The 23,992-nt window shown below is 38.2% G+C and overlaps 1 long non-coding RNA gene across 6 annotated transcripts in view; it reads right to left on the reverse strand.

The window, feature by feature from the left end:
- Positions 1-23,992, reverse strand: part of LOC106729714 — a 284,345-nt gene that overhangs the window by 234,472 nt on the left and 25,881 nt on the right. For all 6 annotated transcript variants that reach the window (XR_004322052.1, XR_004322047.1, XR_004322048.1 and 3 more), the window contains exon 2: positions 19,899-19,956. This is a non-coding gene — a long non-coding RNA (uncharacterized LOC106729714). The remainder of the gene's footprint in view (positions 1-19,898; positions 19,957-23,992) is intronic.

Here is a 23,992-nt window from a genome sequence, read left to right on the forward strand (position 1 = left end):
CTTTCTCAAAGATTTCTTCCCTGATCTCCCAAGTGTGGGTCTGAGACACCTCCCGCAAGCTCTCAGAATGCTCTTTGCTCCTCTACAGTAGTGTTTCTTTTACTGCCTTGTAATGACCTCTCTCCTCATCCACACATCTTGGGAGATGGGGGATCATGTCTTACTCATCCACCTCAGGAATCCCTCATATACTGCTTAGGACCACACTGCCATCATCATCTTCATCATTTCATCTTCCTCCTCCTTATCTAGCAAACAGACACTGAGCTAAGGGTCTTACATATTTAATATTATAATTACTGTATTTTGCCCATGAGGCAAGTTAAGTTCAAAGAGTTCAGGTAATTCACCCCAGGAGGCAGCTATAATGAGAAAGTAGGATTGAAGCCCAAAGGGAGTGGAACTCTAGAGCTTACTCTTCACTCCTCCTTCTGATAACAGTGTAAGGGCATGTGGTTTTTCTCTAGAAAACCACGCCCTCTCCACCACCTCCCCCACTTTCCTTTGCCTGAGATTTCACTTCTATTACCAACCATCCCTCCTGTTCGCAGCATACCTGTGCCACACAGCCAGTGGCCTGTGGGAAGAGGCTTAATTAGAGTTCGCCAGAGGGGTGTGAGGCCTGTCACTGGAGCCATTCTCAGTCACCCAGATATCTCTTCACCACTCTCTGGGCAATGACTGTCCAGTGATTCTTTTCACTACACAGATAAGACTGAGCATATATTGGAGAGAACAGGGCTAGTCTTTCAAGTGTTTAAGCAAGTATGCCCTAATCCAAATTCTGAAAACACTAGGTTCGAAGAGGAAAAATAAGTGTAGATGTATCACTTACGTGTGACAAATTAATGAAGCTAATAGAAAAACAAACAGAAAAATTATTCCAAAATGTAAAAATGAAAAACACAGTGCTTTTTAAACTCTAAAGCCCAGCTCCAGCCCCTCCTGACGCTTGCACATCCCTCTCTTGCTATCCTGGCTGTCTCTGTGGCATACGACAAGTTCTGTGAACTCTTGGGCACAAGGACCATTTTTCATCCCTGGATGCCCAACACCAGGACCAATTCTTGACATAACCATGGTGCTCAGGAAAAAAAAAAAAAGAAAGAGAGAGAGAAAGCAGTTGTTCATATAATCCAATGTTCCCATCTAAGGTTTGTTCCCTCATAGCAAGATAGTTTAAAAGAAATTTGATTGAATCATTTTAAATTTGAGCTTGACTCTGTCTGACCAAACACTATTGTTGGGATTTCCGCATTAAAATGGAAAGTTAAGTTGTCCTCTGTTCTGTCATCTCCAATTCTTGGAGGCAGAGAGATATACATAACTGTCACCCTGCCCCAGATTCCATCCAAATTTCACTTTGCTGCCATGCACGGCCCTTCTGACCCTGGAGTAGCACTCTGTCCAGCCTCTTTCACTCTGGGGCATCCTCTACGCAGCCTCTCATTTTATACACAGGCAGGCAACCTGATACTATTCAACATTCTCTAGTGACAACATTCTCCACAGACCCCCTCGTGGGACAGAGCAGAAGGAAGGGCAAGGTGAAGGACAGACCCCAGGGCCTGCCAGCCATCACTCCTTCTACTTCCTTATCCCGGCAGCGGCTGCCCTAGAGAAGCAGAGCACAGATGCTGCCAGCCAACTGGAGCAATCTATTCTTGAGACTGACGAATTTTTTTCTAGTCAGCACTATGCTACTGTAATGAGGAGACTCAGAGCCTCAAAATTAAAGCTTCCTGAGAAAAGAACATCCTGAAGATTGTTTGAACTCTGTTACCGAAATTCCTTATAATGCGTGGTGACTCAACCCTGTGTGTTCATTGCAAACATAAATAGGGCTGATTTTTAAGGGTGTGCCTGGTTAAACATACTGTATACACCCTCTTTATTAAGACTAACACCTAGTTAGAAGCTGCAATTTATTTTGTGTAGAGTGTTTAGTTTTCACATAGAATGGAAATTGAGAACAAGGTAGTTAAATATGGTTGACAGGTATCAGATCATGAATGTCTTCTAGCCTTCATTTTACTATAAAGGACATTATTGGGACAATTGGCAAACTTTGAATGGGGTCTGAAGATTAGAGGGCAGTAATAGATCATTGTTAATGTCCTGATTTTGATGGTTGTATTATGGTTATTTTGAGTACCTGCCACATGCAAAGAACTGTGAGGTACAGAAAAAAAGGACAAGAATTGTTCCAAGTTGCTTACAGTGTAACAGGAAAGATATTCAGGGGCATGTAACAGATGATGGAAAATTCAAAGCACAAGGCCATGAGGGCCAAACAACAGACAAGAACTGTAGTTCTCAATATTTTCTCCACCAATAACATTGACCCTAATGCTTCCTCTTAAAGATTTATGGAGGTTTCGACTCAAGTCACTGTGAGCTGGATATAATTCCACTCCTTTCTCCTCTATTGAAGGAGTGGGAGTAGCATTGTTCTAATATTAGTTTTGAATTTATTTGAATTTAATCTTAAAAGGTCAATGATTCACCATCTTGGGGACATCATCTCTACCTAATTCATCACCAAAACAGCTCCTTATAATCTCTCAGTATAGCTCAAAATAATAAATTTTGAGTAAGGCTAATTTTTAATTGGGGCAACAAGTACAATTACCACCCCTCCCACTGTCAGCCCATTAAGAAGTACTTCCCTGCCCACTCGATCTCTAAAAGCAACAACCACAAACCCTACCTGGGCCAGCAATTTGGGAATCCTAATGCCTGCCACTTTCTCAGTAGCTCTTTCCATGAGTACCAGTAACACTGTGATAATAGATTCATGAACGGTTCTCAAGTCCAACGTGTACTCTCCCACAATTGTGGAGTGTGTCAGCTGGTGAGAGGAATACAATTCCTCAAGATGCTTATGGTTTAGAAGAAGGAGATGATAAACACTAGAAACCCTGAAATATATACATACAAAACATGTGCGAGGTCCCTTCCTTTCCCTCCCACTCCAAGATTTGGAATTTTTTATCTCACCCTCTCCCCACTGGCTTGTAACAGAATCCTATTCTCTCCCAGCAGCCCCACTCCACAAGCAGGGAAATGGGCCACTTCCCATGTTTGGGAAAATCAATCTACCAGGGGTCAAGCAGATGCACTTTGTGGTGATGGCAGTTCTCCTCATTTCCCTGAGTCTATTCCTACATACATAAGTCCAGGACATGCAAACCTGCCACCCAGCTTGGAGACGGGATTAAATGTGATCATGCACATGAAAGCACCTGCGCTCAAGGAACTCTTTTCTCCCAGCTCTCTTCTCTTCTCTGCTTCTCTATGGAGGGCAGTTCTAGGGATGCAGTGGACAAATAAAAAGGAAATGACTGTGACAAAAAAGGGAAGGAGAAGGGAAGGTTAAAGACCTCTCTTCCCCCACAGTTTTCTGCACTCCTCACCCCAGCTAATTTCTCCACCTTTCATTCACAGAGAACAGAGAAAAGCCTCTCTGATGCCTGGTCTCTGTCCTCTCTGCATCAGAAGTAAGGAGGCCACAGGCCAGCTGTTAAGGCTCCTGTGTGTGGAAAAGGCAGGCTCATAAAGTTATGTTCCTTACCCCACATTCCTTACCTCAGCACTCTCCAGTGCTGGACCCCAAGCCTCGTTCCAGTGCAAAGGGAAGACTCCCCTGCATTTCCCATCAAGCCACCTAAAGAGCTTGGAGCCCCCCGATACCCAGCCACCTTCCTGTCCCAGCCCCGCTGCAGCTCTGCAGGACAGGTGGATGGGCTGGATGTTGGGATGAGGTAGGAAAAAGATGGTACAACCATGGCTCATCTTTCCAAACCCATATGCAGACTCTCAGTAGTTCTTAGTTCTTGAATCTTCTTTTCCTCTTCTATCCATTTTCACCAAACACAGGAGTGATTCCTGTGACTTTCCCAAATGGACTGAACACCCCCTCCAAGGCCTTCTCATTCTTCTTGCATCATAAAAGCTAAATGAACCCTCCTTAGAGAAAGGCATTAAAGAAAAGAAGAGAGAAAGAGAGACAGAGAGATGAAACTAGGAAGAAGATGAAAGTTGGAAATACTCATGTGATATCAAATGCCAGTGAGTCACAAGTGTGACTGTCCCCCCCTCTTGCCTTCTACCAGCATCATCCCCAGAGCCCGACGGAAGCACATACTAGTTCCCCATTCTGGAGGAACGTCCCACTCCCAGTGGGGCAGGAGCAGGAAATAGTGCATAAATATTCTAGAGTCATTTTCAATGAAGCAGTTTGAGAAGGAATTGATCAGAGGCTTACCCTGCCTTCTTCAGAAGTTTCTGGGTGTCATGTCAGGTACTCCTGAGAGAAGTTTTGTATAATTTTTTGAGCTGTGTTTTTTCTGTGGTTCATTAGAATCTTTCTTCAGCTATTTTTTAAACCTTGATTTTGATATTCTGTCCTATGTTAAGGTACTTAAAGAGTTTGGTTTGTTGGGTTGGGAAAGAAAATCTTATGTACTACTGTGTGTTAGGATATGTTCCACAAAGCTTATCAATTCTTCCTTTATTTATCTTGTTTTCCTAGAAGAAATGTCTGCAATTAAAACAGAATAAAGGATCAGCCTGAATAACACTATTTCAGGAACCTCAAACTTAGAGCCAGAGTACCTGAGCTCCAATCCCTCACTCTATTAATAAACTACTTGCCATGCAAATTCTGTGGAACAGTGACCTGTCTCCCTCATGAGGTTGTCCTAAGGAGCATATTACATGATGAGTAAAAGTAGGTTGACAAAATATAATGTGCAGTATAAAAATAAGGTATTATATTTATAGAAGTTACTAAAATAAGAAAAGAAACGTAAAGTCTGTGGCAAAAAGAACACAGGAGACAGCTTTTGCTTAGAATTACCTATTTTCTCTAAATACTTTACAAGACCTTCGGAGTGGGGAAGAGTTTCTGAGTCTTATATGCTCAGTAGAGAAACTTCCTCTTCTACCACATGATATTTGGATTACGTCTAGAAGTAAATCTAAGCCAGCAGGTGCTAGACTGCATTTCTGATTATTTGGCATAAATGTCCAAGTCAAAAATTGAGATTCAAACTATTCTATCTGGATAATTTGATCAATTATTTCTTAGAACTGTTTAGAAATAAGGGATGATATAACCAAAATACCAACAGACTGGATGACTAGCAGAGTAACTTCATTACTGTAGGGAGCCTAATTGGATAACTTGGGCTCAAAGTGGATATGAGGAGGTGGACTCCATTCATTTTTTTCTGTGCACAGAGCTAAGTTCATACATCTCACTCGTCCATGTCACTGAAGTAACTCACAAGAGGATAAGATTCCTACCCAAATGGATAGGACTTTGTTCCTGCAGCACAGCATAACCACATAAACCTTACATTGAATCATTATTTCCTTTTATTTCATACAGTAATCCTTGCATTTATTATCAGAAAACCACCGTTTAACACCTTTTACTCTGTGATGTTAATATCTAACGCAATGCTTATATTATCAGTATTATTTATTGTACTGTATTTTCACAAAATGCTTAAAAAGTTAAACACTTTTTTGGTCTAAATATCAAAGATCAGTTTGTTCAAGCAGTATAGGGTGGGTGGGTTTTCTAAAAGAAGATTTCTTTTCTTTCATATGTTCTTTGCAGGCTGGCCAAGAAAATTTATAAATACTCCACCAAGTCACAATACATTACAATTTATTTGATTACTGGTAGCTGGCATGTGGCGCAATGAATATGCAGTTTAAAAAATTAAATGCTTAGCTGGTCGCACCAAGACACCAGGCAAATATATACAAACACAAATCCTATGATTTTTATCCTAAGGAGGCTGTTTGTCTTATTTATTTCCAGCTTCCAGCACAGTATCTGATCTCAGTAACCACTCAATAAATATTTGTTTAACATCTTCTGGTCAAATAGAAATATCCAGAGACAATAGCTAGACCTGGATATGGATTCTGGTAGGTTTTCTTCTTTGCTATGCTTTTGTCTTCTTTTCTAGAAGCCAGAAGTGGTTTCTATGCAGGTAACTCACACCAGCAATTCCTTTACAGCAAATTTCCAAGTAACTCTAAGTATCCTTAAAGTGGTGCATTGAGAGACTCACTGTTCACGGCGGTTAGAAAGCATTTTGATAAGACAGACCACAGCTTTCTGAAAAGGATATGAAGTAACCTGAGCCCTACACAATAAGCTCTTACAGACCACCCTCTCCAGAACTGCTTCTTACAACACTATTTTCAGGGACAAACTGTCACCAAGGAAGAATAAATTAAGCATGCCACCATTTTTCAAAGGGAGTTATTTTATGTTCTGATAGTGTTTATATAATAGACACTTTATAATTACTCTCTAACTCTTCAACATAAGCACTGAAAAAGATAAACCTTTAAATTTCACTTTTCTAGACAAAAATGTAAAATTGAGGCTAAGAAACTCTACTGATTGTGAGCCTGATTCATCTGATGACACTGCAAATTCTCTAATTTTCTTCCCATCTCCCTACAAAGTGTTATAAACCAAGAAGAATTTTCAGTTTGAACATCATTATAAATTTAGGGGATGTGGTAGACACGAATGACAAATCTGAATTAAAATGAAAATATAGACACAAGCTCTGGAAAGCATTGTTTGTCTTTATAAATTGTTTAAGTGGATGGGCTGTATGTTGTGAGGCCAGGAAGGAAACACAGTAAGCAATAGTATTATGTTACAATCAGAACCCGGAGAAGTTAGTCGCTTTCAGCCAGGAGGATATGGGCAGAAACCACCAGAGGAGGGTTTTTCCAAGCTTTGAAAATGCTCGTGCAGGAAGAAAAGAGGGGAAAAAAAAAAAACTGAGATAGAAAGATGAAAGATGATGGCTCTGAGACACAGTAATATGAGGAGGGTGTGAAAGAGAAATGAGAAAATAGAGGAGGAAAATCAAAGGTAAAAATGTCCATTCCAAAGAGAAATTCCTGAGACCAAAGGCAGGGATCCTACCACTACGTGGGCAGCAGTGGCTCAAAACTCTCCTGAGCATATCTCTAAATTCTCAAAGGTTTACCTTCTCACGACCCTTTGTCCCCAGTCCGTGCTATTTATTTCACTCATGCTATTTATTTCAGCCCAAGGCAGCCTAATCTGGAACCCTCAGTATCAAACATCATCATCAATTTTCATAAAAATAACACTCACCCTGAACATTTCTGAGTTGAGCAGACATCTACTGATGACCTTAATCATCAGGGATGACTGAGAGGAGAATGAATGAAGAGACAGAAATCCACTGCACATTACACTCTGCCATTTTACTGGCCTCATTCCCTCATCCTAACTTCTTTTTCTTTTCAGAAGCAAAATGCAAAATCTATTGTCCTGTCTTACTTGGAGCAACTTAGCAATGCCACTTAAATCTTTGCACCAGCAATAACTGAGCCTCTGGGTGTTGACAGAAGGGGGGGAAGTTGTAGAGGCCAACTTTCTACCAATAATAGTATCAATTGTCATGTAAATATCATGTATTCATTTCATTACAAATATCAAATTTCTTAGGGATCTTATACAGTCAACAAGATCTTATTTACAAAGAACATCTATGACTATAAAATGCTTACGATAAATGAGACATAAGCATATATGATATGTATGACATAACTTTTATAAAAGTTATAAATATTTATATTGTTAAAAATGACTTCAGAAAAAGACAGTAAAATAAAGTAACTCTGAACAGTGGGATGGTAGGTGATTATAACTTTCCCCGTTAGAGTCTTCAGTAGATGTTTTATCATGAAGAGGGATTGTTTTTTAAATCAGAAAGAAAGATACAGCTCTTATTTTTAAAGATGTCAGGGTCATACTCAGTAAAATTGTTTTTATATTAAAGGGATGTCTGGTTCGAGTCACAGAAGGCAAGTGAGGGTTATTGCAAGTCTCCCTTTAAATGTGAAATACATACTTCGCTTGTCCTTGAAACCCAAGCCATTTGATTCCTTGAAACAGCTATGAATTAGATTTCTCCTTGGGGAACTCAATCTTTTCTGGCATTTAAGTGATACATTAGCTAAAAAGAAAGAGAAAAATGAATAAAAAAATAATATGTGAACTAGAGATACAATTGCTTACATTTTTAAAAGTATTTCGTTCAATAAAAATTTTCATTATGGAGGATTTAACCAAGTTTTTTAGTTTGAGGACTTGGCTGTGATCCTCTGAAGTAAGGTAAAATGATGAAATTCTACCTGAGGGCCACCTTTTTAAAAAGTTGTTTTCTAAATGCTGTATTATGATGGTCTTAGAGTTACACTTATTAGTCCTCTTAAATGACCTTCACAAGTGCTGACGATGCGAGGCAACAACCCTGACTTCTCTCCCCGTCTCTGAAATGCAGATCCAACATACTCTGCCTAAATCCTGTGACTAACTGGATATCTTTAATTTTTAGAATAAACATATTTATAATACTGCCATTGATTCATTTACTCACATATTCAGCAAATACATAGGAGCACTAATACACGCCAGGTGCCGTGTTAGGCTCTGATGATAATGAAATGAATAAAAAAAGTCCCTGCCCTTAAGCATTTCATATTCTATGGGAGACACTCAAGACACTGGTAGGAAACCAAAGTTACACAGTTCCTTTTTGGCCTTGACCCTTTAATTACAATTAATGCTTACTTTTCACCCTTGAAAAAATACTGTTACTGCTTTGAGGGAATCAAGCCCAGCTTCCTTCTCCTTCCTTCCTCCCTCCCTCCCTCCTTTCCTTCCTTCCTCCAAACTCTATACCTGCACTGTGCAGTATAGTAGCCACTAGCCACGTGGGGTTGTTGACCACATGAAATGTGGCTACCCAAATTAAGAGTAAAATACACACTTCACTTTAAAGACTTGGTATGAAGAAAGAATGTAAAATATCTCAATGATTTGTTTTTCATTCATTACATGTTGAAAGGATAACATTTGAGATATAGTGGGCTGAATAACATATATCATGAAAATCAATTTCACCTGTGCTTTTACTTATTTTAATAAAGCTGGCGAAACTTTTTTAAGTTACATATGCTCACATTACCCTCTAGCACATGTGCATTGTGCTAAATACACTGTTGCTCTGGGGAAAAAAATAGACACCTACCACCCCTCAAGGCTTATTTGTACGAAACATAATGACATATGCTTTAGTTTTAGTAGCCAGTTATGAGGGTCAGTCCATGTGACCAAGCACACAAGATTTTGCCAAAAAAAGAGAACTGGATATGAGCACTAATAGTTTCCGTGTATATTGTGAACCATAAAACACAACAGAAACTAGTGACTTACCTCTATCTTTTATCTTTGCGGGTAGGGTGGGAAAGAAGCTGTTTTCTACTTTGGTAACTTGTTTCATATTATTGAAAGCACATACTTTATAAAACTCAGGAGATCCATTTTGGGGAGTTTTATAATTTACACTTCTTAATAGGATAATTTGATTTTTAAGTACAAATTCTACATATATCCAGATATGTCTTTATATCAGAGAAGAACCTCTTATTATATACCCAATGACCTTGAAAACTATAAGAATGAAATAGCACTTCTGTTTTCTCCTTAAGAGTTGAATAAATCAAATTCCCTTCCTATTTGCTGTGATTCAGAGATAGCATTTCTAGTTTCTAAGTTAAATGTATGCAGCTCAGTGAAATGTCACTAGAACTTTTAAGATTCACAATATTTTAAAAAGACATTTTAAGTAAGAAAATTATTAGAATAATATCTTTTTATTAAATGATTTCTTAATTTTTATAGGAAAAAAACAGTCAAATTTTTAAATTCAAGTTTAGCTTTTAAAAATTACATAGGGCTTATATTGTATTTTTCCCTATAATACATTTTATAGTGTTTATTTATAATGTATCTCACGTTATGAAATATCCCACATAACCTTTACAATGATCATTTTCACAGTACATGCCTGTGATATATTAAATGGGTTTCTCAAGTAATTTTGAATATAGGAAGAAAGTCTGAGCAAAACACTCTGAATTGTATCTTAACCAGAATCTACTTTTCATGTCTCAGCTTAAATTACTTTTATATAAACAGTAATAGCATGCAATATGATACAGAGCCCCACCCCTAATAAATAAAAGATATATTTAAAAGGAAAAAATATATGCACATGTTTGTCTGATGGAATCATTGCCTCTCATATTAGATCACAATAAAATTGGTCTTTGTTTTACCAACACATTCTCTCATTTTTTCCTCTTTAGAAGTCCAAAACTTCTAAAATTCTCATTTCTGTGATTTGGTCATTGAATATTTGATTAAAATAGTACTTTCATTTGTATAAACTTTGAACAGAATAACAGTACTTTCTACTTTTTTTTTCTTGCATTCATTCACTGAATAAATTTTTACTGAGTATCTACTATATGCCAGACACTATGTTAGGCCCTCTGGATATGCTGATGAACAAAACCATTATGATTCTTGCCTTCCCAAAACTTAGAAATAGAAGGAGATTAGACATTTCAGAAATAATCTCATAAACAAGAGCATAGCTACACACCACGAGGAGAGTACAGAAAGAGAAGCACGGGTTTTATAAAAAAAGCTTAGGGGGTTAACTTGGGTTAGGGAAGTTAACGAAAACCTCTCTGATGGAATGACTAGTTTTGCCTGGAAGAACAGAAGAATTTAGCATTGGAGGAGGAATGTCCTAGGCAGAGGAAAGAGTATATGCAAAGGCTTCCAATACAAGAGCTCCATGCATCCAAAGCCCTGAAAGATGGCTGGGTAGCAGCAGCCTATGGGGATGATGGGAGATGAGGTCAGCAAGATTGACAGCATGACAGCAGTCAGAGCACACCTGGCTCTGTCTGTTCTTTATTGAGACAACTGGCACAACATGAATGCGGCTTAAACGTTAGAGGGTAGTAATGTTAACTTTTCTGGTTTTGATGGTTGTACTTTGTTTCATAAAATAATGCCCTTGTTTGTAGGAAATATACACTAAAGTACTCAGGATTAATAAATCATCCTTTGGGCAATTTACACTCAAATAGTTCAGAGAAGAAAAAAGTTCTTTGTGTGATACCTGCAACCTTTCAGTAAGTTTGAAACTGCTTCCAAGAAAGAAAAAAGAAACAGAATTGGATAGTGAAAGTTCCTTTCTCCTAATGCTTTAATAAGATTTCCATTCCATTTTTTTTAACAACAAAAAAATCTGAATGGAACAATTTTAAAGGATTCAGGGAAATATAACTTGTGGAACAATTTATCTTTCTTCTTAGATACAGATTCATGTAATACGTCCCCGTACAGCCAGAAAGGAGGTATTAGGAAGCAGCTGATTTTAATCTAGCCCTCTGGGCTTTGTATAGGCAGATATACTATACATTGTGTGGACAGGTGATTTGGGATGGAGAAAGGGAAAACCAGGTTCTGTGTGAGTGACCTACCTGTATGGCACCTCTCTTTGACCCTTCAAAGTTCAGTGCTTCTCCCAGGCGCTAGGACAGCAGAAGCACTACCAGGCCTGCCCCAAATACTTGAGGAACAAATGACAAATGGAGGCTCACATACCAAAAATTGGAATATTTCAAAATTATAAATCAAGCTAATAAACTATCAAATAAAATATATTTTGTCCTTCTTGTCTTGATAGCAGACCTTCATAGCCATCTAGAAGATGCATTTACAATATATAAATAAAAACTCAGAATTCCAACTTCTTAGAATTCCTCCCTAGAATATGTCATTCAAGGGAGAGTGGTCCACAGTTCTCTTCTCACAACAGGTTTCCATTCACACGCAAATGCTGTTCCTCACACATACGTGGACACCACCACCAAGAGCTGCTCCCTTGCCACCACCCCATGGGTCTAGGAATAAACTGGTAGGAGTTCCTTCAGTATCTCAGTGATCCTTTTGGGATTTCCATCACATGGTTTCTTCTTCTTTTTTTTTTTTTTTTTGGTATAATATTCCAGGACTTCTGCTAAACATATACATTCACATCTAATATTTGCTAAACATTATATATTTACTAAACATCTATAGTTTTGTTTACATAGGTTTTTATTTTTTCTTTCCTTTTCACATAGTGTAAATAATAATACATATCTATTTTCAGCTTGTTTTGTTGCTCTATAGTAAGTCTTTTAGATCTATCCAGCTTTACCTATGATTTTGCTCTAAAATATTATAGATATCATTGGGTACGTGAGATGGAGTGGATAATGGCCAGGTCACATACATGCAACTCTGACACACAATCTGCAGCAACTAGCTCAGGAAATCAACTTATTAGCTAGAGTAACCAGCCCAGAAAGCCAACCTGCTATCTGTGAGTCAGACTTGTGGGAACTAGCAACCCACCCAGGAAGCCAAACAATAATCCCTAAGACAATCAGCCACAAATGGCCAAGACCTGATTAATAACTGACAGCTTCCCAAACTTTTGTCCTGGCTTCCAACTTAGGACCAACCAAAGAAAGCAAATACGCTCCCCTAACCAATCACATAGGATGACCCCCTCAGACTTAGCCTATCTACAGCTTTCCTGTACCAATAGCCTCCAATCAGGGCATACCTGAAGCCTTCTCTTTTATTCAGTATAAAGCTTTCCAGCTCCTCTGCCTGTCTTTCAGTCTCTGCCAAACACAAGTAGCGGTGGCTGATTCCTTTGCTATAACAAGCTCCGAATAAATAACCTTTGGTTGTTCTCATTTGGTTAGTCTCTATTTTCACATGCAGCTTCCAACGATAGCTTTCATGCTTAATATCATTTATGGTAATGAAGTAGTTGGCAAATTTAACTCTAACATATGTTTGGTTAATATGTATTTATTTGTAATTTACTAAATTAAGTAAATAATTTAACAAATAATTGTTTATTATTTTATCATTAAAGTTTCCTTTTTAGAATTGGCTGTGGCTCTAGTAAAAATGGAATTTAGCCTGCTTAAGGAAAATGTTCAGAAGGCTTTATTCATTTCCAGAGCAAACTTATCAACAGTAATTTATGCAGTGAGTGATAGATTCTTTGAGTTCTGCATATAAGGATGAGTCATCACCAAAGGGTGTTGTATATAGTGAAAAACAATGCTCATATCTATAAAGACTTTTTACATAATTTGCTTAACAAAAGGATGTTAAATCTGAAAATATAATTGATTTTATTATTGCAAAAGCTTTTGGTAAGTGGAAGAAAACAGCCTGATACTCAGAGCAGTAGAATTCTAACTCATCATAGGTTGAAAAGTGAGTTCCCAGATATTTTCTCAATCCTTATCGTAATCTGTTTATGAGGTCTGTGACATGAAGATATTTTAAAATTCAAAGCATGAATCAGAAGAAGTCATTTTGAAGGCAGATAAAGTAACTAGTAAATTCTAATTCCAGTGTTTTCTGCAGATAGTAGCAAAGCCATTTCCAAGTTGCAGCCATCTATTCCTCTCCCAGTCATTGAATACGGATCTTCCTCCAGCCTTCCAAACTGCACCCAGTCTTCTTTTACTTCTCTTGTTATACCAGTAATTTCTCAAGGTGTACATGTGAGGTTCTCCATAAGAATCATCAAACGGTGTCTGTCAAAATGCAGATTCCTGGGGTCCTCCCCAGACTTTCTGAGTCAGAATCTCGAGGAGTGGGGCCAGAGGAATGTGCATTTTCACAACCTATCCAGATTATTCCATCGCACATATGGAGTTGAGAGTTACCATTTCAAGCAACTGTCTACCTCAGAAATCTCGTCAAATCTTGGATTCACAGATGATCTAATATGGTAATGACAATACAATATCCTTTTTTAACCTTAGTTTCTTTATTGAACTTCAACTAGTTTCTCTAACTTCTGACAAGAAATATTTATGAGATAACTCACTGTCAATCCGCAGCTCAGGAAAAATAAAACCAAATTTGTTACATTTGCCATCAAAGAATCTCCTCCCTCTCCCTCTATCAGTGGTACCATCGGTCTCCTACTTACCAACTATTTAAACATATAAAAATAAGAGTCATCTTTGGCCTCTGCCCTCACATTGTAAGTCCAGTTGGTCACTAACCATGTAGCTTCTTCCCTCATTATGCATGGCTGTGGACAAATCCATCTTTAAGTCAATAATTATTAACTAAGCACCTACTATGTGCTAGAAAATGGTGATATAAAGATTAAACAGACCTGATCTTTGCTTTGAGATACTTACAGTCTGACTAGAATGAGATTCCAATAAATAAGTAATTCTCTGTGCTAAGGGCTGTGGTGTAAACATGTCAAAAGTTCTGAGGGTATACAGACAGTGAACCCATTAATGATTCCTACAGGGTCTGTGAAAGGTTCAGAGAAGAAGCAACATTTAAGCTGGTGTTTCCTGAAAGGTAAGTAGTTCACCAGGCAGAGAATGAGGAAAGGACAATCAAGAGAGAAAAAGAGATATAAGAATATAAGGATATAAAAGTGAGTTGGATAGAATAGTTCTTTCCCTGGTATGTGCTGGTTAGTGATCATGGTGTAGCCAAAAAGGTGGGTTATGCCCAAGTTTAGTGTCTTATGTGGCATGCCCAGTAGTTTGGATTTGTCTTGCAGGCACTGAGAGTCACCAAAGGGCTCCGCTTTTTTTCTTTTTAATTAAATTTTTATATTTTTGAAAAATATATGTAGGAATTTAAAAGTCAAATATTATTACAAGGCTTAAAATAAAATCAGTATATTCTCTGGTCCATCCCTCTCCATCTTCCAGTCCTGCTCCCTTCTGGCAACCACTTTCTTTATTTAAAGTCATTACTTTTAGTATTTGCCACCATATTTCAAAATAACAGAGCAGTGAAGAAATTTTATTGTGAAATCAACAAATATCAGTATCATTGATTATTTTCTTTTGGCTGATCTCTTTGGCAAAGAGGAATTCTCTGGTCTCCTTTCCAAGGGAGGAAGTGGAACTGATGTGGGAGGAAAGGGGGCTGGGCACAACCACTGAAGGAAGGACACAGCAATTGAGGACAGGACAAACTAGTTAGAACCAAGATGGTGGAAGATTTGACTTGCAGTAGACCTTGAGCCCCATGGCATTCCCAAAGGCGCCATCACAGTTCCTAGGCTGACCATAAAAGGTCAAAAAGTAGGCAGGGGGTGGGAGGCATTTCCTGGAAATCCTCACCCCTGCTGGAAATTAGTTGGAATAATCCTCCTACTCATTACCGTATAAAATTACCAAGCCCATAAAACCTAACAACTCTGCATCTCTTGGTCTCTCTGTCTCTCTTCCCTGGTGAGATGGCCCACACTCTGTACATGGAGTGTGTATCTGCTTTTACTTTAAACTAAATACCCCCACACCTCTTGGTCTCTCTCCCTCTCACCTTTCTGAGATGGCCCACATTCTGCCTATGGAGTGTGTATCTCCTAAACCATTTTCCCTTCTGAGCGAGATAGACCCCATTCTGTCTATGGAGTGTGTATCTCTCTAAATAAACTTGCTTTCTCTTTATCATGCCTTGCTCTTGAATTCTTTCCTGTGCGAGGCAAGAACTATTCTCCCACAACAGAACCAGGCTTGACTATTAGTTATACAGACTCTGACTCAGTCTCCCTATGTTCTACTTACTTGACTTTTCCCTGGACAGCAGTTTCTGATGCTCAACATGCTCAGAGGCTTCCTTTGATCTTAAGTTATGTCAATTATTTACTATCAAATCAATTATTACATTAACTTTAGCTTTATACTTTGAAGATCACAAGTTACTTTACTTGTACATAGCAACTGGACCTAGTTTCTGTGAGACAGATGAGGAAACTGAATAGAGCTGGAGTGAGGAAATGATAAAGTCTTCTCATGCAGAAGTCAGAAATCTATGGTCCATGGGCCAAATCCAGTTGACCACCCATTTTTGTACAGCCCAGGAGCTAAGGATGGTTTATATTTTATAAGTAGTTTAAAAAAATCCAAAGATGAATACTATTTCATGATGCACAAAAAATTATATTAATTTCCAATTTTACTGTTCATAAATGTTTTACTGGAATCTTACCATTCTCAATTTTTACATATTATCTATGGTTGCTTTCATGCTACAACTGTGTAATTGGACAGTTGTGACAAAAACTGCATGGCTTACAAAGCCTAAAATATTTACTATCTGATTCTCTTTACAGAAAAAAAAAAAATTACTGACCCTTGTTCTAGAACAATTAGTTGGGGCAATACAAAGAGCATCAGATAAGAGGATTAAACCCAGGTAGTCTGGGTCAAGAAAATAGTCAGATCATAGTAGAGAAATTGGGAGAAAAGAAATTAAACATGTTTTCTGCCCCAAGTTCTTGTTCTTTCTAATATGGTTAGCATCGGGTCAGTAGAGCATTAACCTTGAGCAAATTTAAATTGCTAATATTTCTCCATGCAACATTCCATGTCAGCTTCCTATCTCACCCTCTCCTACATCATTATTGTCTATACCACTTACCAATATATCTTTAATTATCTGCATATTTACACATGCCTAACCTGTTCCTCAAATAAACTGCAAGCTCCTAGTGGTTTAAAACAGAATATTTTTTATATTCTTGTATTTCTGAGGCATAAAATGAGATCCTTTTTCAAGGTGCTCATGGATGCTGAAGGTGATAATAATCAGCTGGGCATTATTTGCACTTCTGTCTCAGAGAAAAGAAAATAAGGCCTACAAAAAATATATTTCCACACTCTAAGAATTCCAACACGATAGACTTTAATGGAGCTGAACCTTTTAGATGAATAGCATGGTCTGGGAGTTTGGAAAATACTCAATAGAACATGTGTTTTTTGGTTGAACAGTTGACAAAAAGAGACCTTTAGAGCTCTCTTGATTTCCTTTCTTTGGGACTCTGCCAGCCCCCCCGCCCCAAGCCCCAGACACACACACACACACACACACACACACACGTGCGCGCGCGCGTACCCCTCAAGCACTCCATCCTGCTGTATTCAGAATCAGAGAGAAAACTTCTTGATGGTGAAATAAAGGTAGAGGAGTTTTCAAATAAGCATGTGCTGAGACACAGAGTGAAAAGAAAACGAAATCCAAAAATACTTCAGGCCAACGCAGCTTGTATCTCTAAATTTCACCCAGGATTCTGAGGGAAGAGTGAACTGCAGTTTTCATTTAATTCAATAAGACACCCATTTGGCAAGGTTAACCTTTTCCCTCTTGTGTCTTCATTGTGACTTAGTTGATACAAATTGCTTTCATTAGGGCATTAACGGGCTTCTGGCTGTAGTTTCAAATGGAAACTGTTGCGGTAGTTCAGGACACAAGTGGTCAGGATGCTGCTAACTGTGGATTAACATTAGGAAGGAAAGGAAGCAGGCTTGTAAATAACTGCTTAAAGATTCTGTCTGAATGGAAATTCTGGAACATTAAGAGATCCAAACAGAATCATAGATTACATGTCTTTCTAGCTTAAAATGAAATAATTAAAGATACTCTCAAACCTTTTCACTGACATCATCTACATATTATATGAAGGAAGCCTCAGTGTATACTTAATGTATATAATACATTCCTCTAATGTGCCCAAGTGAAGGTAAAGTTGGGAGAAAGGGAAATGAAGTGTGCTACATGGGCTGAAGGATTTGCCAAACAGATCACAAGAGAACACCAAAGACTCTGAGACAGACTTTAAGGAATGAGAGGAGGGGAAAAACAAACCGGCAATTTTTCAGAAAGAATAATGAGTACTTTAAAATCTCATCATCTCTTCCCCTACGGTGCCAGCTGACTGATGATGCAGATACCAAACTGCTTTGGAGACAGTTCTCTTAGCGTGGCTCACAAGTGACGTAGAGGACAACATATATCTAGGATGCTTGGTAATTTGCTAATAATTTTGGATCTCAAATGTGAGGAAATATTTCTTCAGTAATCTCAGTAACCCCACTCAAACCACGAAATAGAACAATAAATGCATTGAGCTCCTCCAACTCCATCATAACTTTGAATATAACCTCATTGTTCCAACCATGTCCTAGGCTGTAAATTACAACAATGAAGCTGAGAACGTGGCATTTAGTAGGCACTTGGTAAATATCTTTCGAATGAATATATGGATGAACTAACAGTTAAGTAACTGGAGGTCTGGTTGTATTGTTGCAGAAAAGTGTGTTACAGCTCAGTGTTACAGCTCGGTGTTACAGCTCAGTTGTGACAGCAACCTGGATCTGGGCGAGAGACCAAGCAGCACTCAGAGTTGGAGAACTCAGGTTTATTACGCCAGTGGGCCCAGAAGGCCCAGAGGACCCAGAGGAGTTAACACTCCAAGCTCTGGACACCGTCTGTAGGTTTACACAGCCTTTTATAGGCTACCAGTCTAGACTTTGCAACATTTTGTAACATCATATGCAAATAAAGTATAACAAAGGTGACTAATTAGGAACAGGCTTTGTAGAAATGGACCAATCAGGAGTGAGGGAAATGGACCAATCAGGAGTGAGCTCCATGCAAATAAAGCACTACAAATAGACCAATCAGGAGTTAGCTCAGGGAACCAATAGAATCTTAGGGGTAAGTTCTGCTTTCCTAGAACTAAGCCGTTTCAAAGTTTAAAAAGTGAAATAATGCTGCAGGGCCAGGGAACCGAATGGTGTTGGCAGGAGGGTAGTGGCCCTGCCTGGGAGTACTGCCGTCTTTTTCATGGGGCTTCCCATCTCAGTATGGGTACATAAATCCTGCCAGTGCAGGTTAAACAAAGCGTAAAGGAGTCTGTATGTATCATGGATAATGGCAAATAATTTAAAGACTAGGTCCAAAGCAGATTTGGTTATAGAGTTCTGTAAGGGAGAGTTCTTGATAAAAATATCAACAGCACATTAGGGAAACACATTTGTTTACGTCTTATCTAGCAGACATTACCAAATTAGTGTCTGTTCTTGTGGTTACCCTGTTTGATATACCCTTTTTACGGAAGGATCAATGATTTCATCTTTAGAGAGAGAGAGATTTGCGATATTGCTATGGAATCTTTCTTCTGTCCATTCCAGTAACATTTCGAACTTCTCTGGACTAGTACACATTGATCGTGGCATGGAAATATTTCCTTTTGTCAATTTACAGTGTGAATAGTACCTAGAATTTGGAAAATATGCTATTCTACGTGAAAATTGAGGAACTTGCTTGAGAGCATGTAGAATATCTGGGACAGGCCAGAATTATGTGTCCTGAGGTTTTAATCTAACCCTTAGTTCTTTTGCTCAGAATAATGCTCTGCCTTAATCCTTTAATTCCTAGCAATAACGGCCCTTCTAACCTAAAGTTTCCTCTCTGAAATTCTCTTTTCACAACCTTCAATAATTATTTTGATTCCACTACTCCTCGAAAACAATGATTTTGTTTCAAGCATCACAAAATCAAGTATCTACAGGGGCCAGGTGGGTAAAACACACAAATGAAGTGATGTGAGAAATGGTAAGTGACCCTGAGCCCCAGTTTCTGGGGGACACGGATGATGGGGATTGTGAGAAACTGGGGATTCAAGCCCAATGTTGAGGCTCCAATTCTCCAAGAGAGACCAGAAATTCAGATTTGTGTATATGGCTTTTAAATTTCATTGTGTTTATTTTAGTAACTAATCAAAATGTAAAACACTGTCCAGGCCAAATACAGGCCAAACCAATCATGTCTGTGGGCTGTGTCTAGCTAAAGGGACAGCTCAGTTCCTTTTCACACTGCCAGACTGAGCTGCTGGGGGTTATTTCGCTCTCTGTTTGGACTGGCTTCTAGTATATCAGCCCTCGATCACACTAAAGAAAGCACAGGAATGTTTTCAGAAATGCCAGCATAGATGGAATTGCACAGCCTCCCAGGATGGCTACTCGGGAGGACGTGTTTGGGGTGGAGAGGTGGTGGTGCATGCTAGCTGAGGTCGGAAGCTCTGGGTCCCATTTGCCTGGGCTCTTTCACTTACCAGCGATGTAACCTTGGGCAAGGGATGTAATTTCTTCCTTTCTTCTTCAGTTTCTCATCTGTAAAATGAAAATAATTACAGTTGTCATGACAGTTACATGAATACACACACACAGTACTTAGTAAGTGAGTGCTGTCTAATTATTTGCTATTATTTATTATTCACAAATCATACCATTGTTGAAAAAGAGCAAAATTTTACATGGCTGTGTCACATTAGACAGCTACTGATTCCTTACTGATTCCTCAGAAAGCTTTCTTCCTCAGACAGGGCAGGTGCAAGAATCAGGCTGCTTGTGGTAAAGTCCCACTATTTTGTCCTTAACACCAGATGCCATCACTTCGTGGAAATGTCATAACTGCATATTTCAATGAAAGGAATATACAAGCAAATTTTTGAAACACTAAAAATACTAGCAGTTAATAATATGTTAAGCTATCTTTTCATTTTTCCCTTTTCTGGAGATCTTCCATTTTAAAGTCAGGGACATCCTGTTCCAGGATTGAAAGTCAGAAAAATCAAAGGACCTTTATTTTCCTCTTTTACAGGTTGTTGAAGCATGAAACATACTGACAAGTGCTTGAGCTAGATATAAGTTACCACGCGATTTCACCCAAGATTGTTTTCACATTCAATGATTCTAAAGGTTTTAATTTTTTAAAAGGTACCCTAAAGGTTTTGAATGTCTAGAAATAGAGAAAATAGAAGGTCACACGACATCTATTTTACAGAAATAATCGTATGTTTGTGAACAGTACATGGTGACACTATTTTCTGTGGCACAAGCATACTTGCTCACCAGTGAAATTCAAGATACACTCTGCCGTTTAAGGATTCTGTTACCTCAAAAGGTAAAGACACCAGCTCTTGTCATACCCGAAAAATAAGTTTCCAGTCAGGAGACTGTGCACTGTGTACCGAAAGATTTTAAAAGATTTCTTTTAAAAAGGAAAAGTACACCCCCCAAAATGGGAGGCAGGCCCATCCAAGGGAAGAAAAGTGGCAGTTTTTGCCTCCTCTCTCTCTCTGTCCTCACTTAGAAGTGGTCTCTGGATTGATTGATGGCTCTTGTCCCTGGAATGCTTAGTCACGTTTGGCCCCTTTGCGCGTGTCCTTACCCCCCGTGGACACAGAAGAACCCGGGGCAGGGAGTGCCTAAACCACAATGTTAATTATAATACAATGAACACTGGGTTGTGTCCAGTTAAGTCTTTTCTCAGTTCATAGTCATGACTGTCGAGTGCTGACCGGTTTCTCCCTGGCACTCATTTAGAGGATGTAAAGACCCTTTATGCCGGAGGCGGGCATAACACCATCTTCCGGATCCTCCTCCTTCTCCTCCACTTATCTGCCCATTGCCCCCAATTATCTAACTACCTGACAATTCCACAACTTCCTTTTTTATTTCCTGTATTCCTACAAATAAATTTAAGTTGTCAGGCCCACCATGCTTTCATTCTATCAAATTCTTTCTTCTCAAGGCAGGAGAAGACAGTTGTGAGTTCTCAAAAATAATGTTGGTTGAATTTTTTAAGACCGAGGACATCTACTTCCATTCCAATCTTGTCAAGTGCTGCTAGGCAGTGGCCTTATGCTCATATAAAACACAGCCCAGGAGCCGAGAAAAGCAGAAGTGCAGAAGAACAGACTCACATAAGATGGGAAGGCACCATGGAAATAATGGACTCCACACACCACCTCACTCTCCATTTAACAATGAAGAACCAACACTCAAAGAAAGAAGTGATTTACAAATGTGCAACTGAATATACAGCAGCCAGAGGCCAAGCCTAATATTGCCAATTGATTAAAATACTTTTGCCAAGTTGATTAAAATTATTAAAAGATTAATATATTACAATAGAACTGAGTCTATAAGCTTCTAGAAGTGTATTAAAATTAGAGATGCACAACTTACAACATTGTTTTTCCTTTCATAACAATTTCAAAATTCTCAGTGTTTCTCAAATGTAATACAACCACTATTTTCCATGAGCATTATTCAGAACAAACCTGGCACTCTATGTACTATGTGGGTGAATTGGGGCTTTTTTTCTGAGATTCTATTTTAAGACCAAAAAAAGAAAAAACCTGTCTTAATTTAAAACAGTAATGATTGGTAAATCCCCAAGGATCCATGCCCAATATTTCATTAAAAAGGAGCTAGTTCTCCTCATTTTCTGAAAATGAATATGACATTGTTTTTGTATTCTTATTGTGGTAAAATATCTCTGCTTATTACATTTCCAGTATGGGTAGTTCATTACTATTATTGCCCCGTTAAACTGGAGCTGTTTTCTCAATGACAGCTATTCCTTTTAGTCAACTAGATACTCAACACTCTACTACCCAGGATATTTACATCTTACAGGCAATGAGTGTATGCAGAACAACAGTCAAAATAAATTTAACAATGGTCTAGAAAAGTGAAGAAAGTTAAAATTATCCTTCTGAACTACTGCCACCAGTCCATTTAAGAAAAGGAGTAACTCTAGTGTTTATTATGCACAAAGTTTTCATCACTTCTTCCATGCAGTTCTTACACATTGTCATATAAATCTATATATAGCCATATCCAATATTGTCCTATATTTTATTCACCATTATATTAGGACATAGGTTGAGTTTCAATCATGACTTTCTGCAAATATTTGCGAAAAGATCTTAAATAAACTAGGTAGGGCTGGGTAAACATTTCCTCGATTTGTACTGGATTGGTTCTACAGTGATTCAGTAAAACCTTAATTTAAAAATGCTTACATCTAAAATTTTATTGGGAAATGATGGGCAGAGAAGTTCCATCTGATTGGCTGACATTTAGAGGAATTAAGATCAATAATAACCCACCTACCAGGAGACAAATGCAAGGAATCAGATCCTTCCGTATGTGGAGTGTTATATGATTGCTGGGAAACTGTACACCTGGGACCACATTTCTGCACCTGGTCAGCTTCACACTTCCTATCAGTTATCTCTTTCCCCAGAGTTCTTTCCGGATCAAAGATCAAAGTTAATGTTTACTTCTACATTTAACATTCTGTGGGCCCTGATTTTGTGCCAGGAATTGTGCTAAATTCTTTACAATCCTATTTGCTTGTATAATTATTAAATCTCATTTCATAGTTAAGAAAACTAAGAGCCTGTTCCCTTAATAACAGTAGCAAATGATTGGAAGCGTCTTTCTTTCCTTTTTGGTAAAAATTTTATTATCCTTTTACATTTGGTTGCAATTCTTTTGCTTTTGCTAAAAACATTACCTAGGTGAATATACATAAATACATGCTACCATATTGCAGATAAATAATTTAATATGTCTCTCTTAGGGTCCAAATGTAGATATTTGTATCTTTCTGGGAACATGAAGCATCATTTCTTATGCAGACAAAATTAGTGACGAGCAATGTAGTATCTTTGGACTGAGAAGTCATTAAGTCATTCCACTCAATCCTAGCCAGTACTCCTCTGTTGCAGAATATTAATAAGATCTTGTTGTCTATAAACCCTTTGTTGTTTTTGTTACCTATAAACTTGAAATTTAACATTTTCAAAGTGAACTTTTGATTACCAACTCCAAGGTAAGTAGAAGAGAGATCATGATCCTTACTTTAAAGCCGAGATAACTGAAGGGAGGGGAACTCCAGTCAACGAAACTACCCAAGTTTATATAGTTAAATGATGCCAGAGTTTTGCCTAGAACCTTCTGATGACTCGTCCGATGTTTTTCTAGTAGAATGTCCCTCAAATAACACTTAACTTTCTGGTCATTCAGTCTTTATAGCTCACGACTTTTATGAATTTGATAATTTTTCCAGAAATAAACAACTTCATATGGAATACAAAATTTAGCTGAAAGAAAAACGATATGGAAATACAAAGAAGAGATGCAATAAATTTCTAACCACATCATAAACAATCACAAAAAAATTTCCTGGAATATTGGATTTGAGTCCTCAAAAAATTTGTAAGACTGACCTTCAGAAGACTAATTCTTTATAATTTGTCTCATTTATAGTTTGTCAAAGAACAGCATTCAAAAAACAAAACACCTTTACAGCTACTTGCTTTTGTTATTCCATGCTGTCTGGAAAAAGAAT

The sequence above is a fragment of the Camelus ferus genome, chromosome 8 (genome assembly GCF_009834535.1).
Source record: "Camelus ferus isolate YT-003-E chromosome 8, BCGSAC_Cfer_1.0, whole genome shotgun sequence".
NCBI classification, from domain to species: Eukaryota; Metazoa; Chordata; class Mammalia; order Artiodactyla; family Camelidae; genus Camelus; species Camelus ferus.